At 52.2% G+C, this 1,907-nt stretch overlaps 1 non-coding gene across 1 annotated transcript; it reads right to left on the bottom strand.

The window, feature by feature from the left end:
- Positions 1 to 424: 424 nt before the first annotated feature.
- Positions 425 to 498, bottom strand: TRNAN-GUU (transfer RNA asparagine (anticodon GUU)). The gene has a single exon. It is a non-coding gene; the product is annotated as a tRNA-Asn (tRNA).
- Positions 499 to 1,907: the final 1,409 nt, after the last annotated feature.

A 1,907-nucleotide genomic window follows, 5' to 3' on the forward strand; every position in this document is an offset into this window, starting at 1 on the left:
CGAACCTCCAACTATTCGGTTAACGGCTGAACGCGCTAGCCAATTGCGCCACGGAGACAGTCCTGCTCCAATCTCATCACCATGAGAACACATCTTCAAAGCTATCAGCCCAAAAAAAAGTGCCGCACCACCACCGGGTGGGCTCGAACCTCCAACTTTTCAGTTAACTCTAAATCGCGCTAGCCAACTGCGCCACGGAGACGGTCGTGCTCCACTCTCACCACCGTCAGAACATTTCTTCAGAGCTATCAGCCCAAAGATAAAGAAGCGCCACACCACCACCGGGTGGGCTCGAACCTTCAACCTTTCGGTCAACAGCAGATCGCACTAGCCAATTGTGTCATGGAGACAGTCGTGCTCCACTCTCACCAACATCAGAACATATCTTCAAAGCAATCAGCGAAAAGAAAAAAAAGCGACACACCGTCCCCGGGTGGGCTCAAACCTCCAACCTCTCGGTTAACAACCGATCGCGCTAGCCAATTGCGCCACGGAGACAATCCTGCTCCACTCTCATCACCATCAGAACATATCTTCAAAGCTATCAGCTTAAAGAAAAAAAAGCGCCATACCACCACCGGGTGGTTCGAACCTCCAACCTTTTGGTTAACAGCCGATCGCGCTAGCCAATTGCGCCACGGAGACAGTCGTGCTCCACTCTCACCACCATTAGAACATATCTAGAACATATCTTCAAAGCTATCAGCGCAAAGATACAAGCAACACACCAATCCCGGGAGGGCTTGAAACTCCAATTTTTTGGTTAACAGTCGAACGTGCTAGCCAATTGCGCCACGGAGACAGTCGTGCTACAATCTCACCACCTTCAGAACATATCTTCAAAGCTATCAGCCCAAAGAAAAAGAGGCGCCGCACCACCACCGGGTGGGCTCAAACCTCCAACCTTTCGGTTAAGAGCCGATCGCGCTAGCCAATTGCGCCACGGAGACAGTCCTGCTCCTCTCTCACCACCATCAGAACATATCTTCAAAGCTATCAGCCCATAGAAAAAAAAGCCCGCACCACAACCGGGTGGGCTCGAACCTCCAACCTTTCGGTTAACGGCCGAACGCGCTAGCCAATTGCGCCACGGAGACAGTCCTGCTCCAATCTCACCACCATGAGAACACATCTTCAAAGCTATCAGCCCAAAGAAAAAAAAGCAACACACCACTCCCGGGAGGGCTCGAACCTCCAACCTTTCCGTTAACAGCCGATTGCGCTAGGCAATTGCGCCACGGAGACAGTCGCGCTCCACTCTCACCACCATCAGAACATATCTTCAAAGCTATCGGCCCAAAAAAAATTTCCGCAGCACCACCACGTGGGCTCGAACCTCCAACCTTTCGGTCAACAGCAGACCGCACTAGCCAATTGCGCCACGGAGACAGTCGTGCTCCAGTCTCACCACCATCAGAACACATCTTCAAAGCTATCAGCCCAAAAAAAAGTGCCGCACCACCACCGGTTGGGCTCGAACCTCCAACTTTTCAGTTAACTCTAAATAGCGCTAGCCAACTGCGCCACGGAGACAGTCGTGCTCCACTCTCACCACCGTCAGAACATTTCTTCAGAGCTATCAGCCCAAAGAAAAAGAAGCGCCACACCACCACCAGGTGGGCTCGATACTCCAAGCTTTCGGTTAACAGCCGATCGCGCTAGCCAATTGCGCCACAGAGACAGTCCTGCTCCACTCTCACCACCATCAGAACATATCTTCAAAGCTATCAGCCCTTAGAAAAAAAGCCCACACCACCAACGGGTGGGCTCGAACCTCCAACTATTCGGTTAACGGCTGAACGCGCTAGCCAATTGCGCCACGGAGACAGTCCTGCTCCAATCTCACCACCATGAGAACACATCTTCAAAGCTATCAGCCCAAAAAAAAGTGCCGCACCACCACCGGG

This window comes from Rhipicephalus microplus, unplaced genomic scaffold, assembly GCF_043290135.1.
Source record: "Rhipicephalus microplus isolate Deutch F79 unplaced genomic scaffold, USDA_Rmic scaffold_59, whole genome shotgun sequence".
NCBI classification, from domain to species: Eukaryota; Metazoa; Arthropoda; class Arachnida; order Ixodida; family Ixodidae; genus Rhipicephalus; species Rhipicephalus microplus.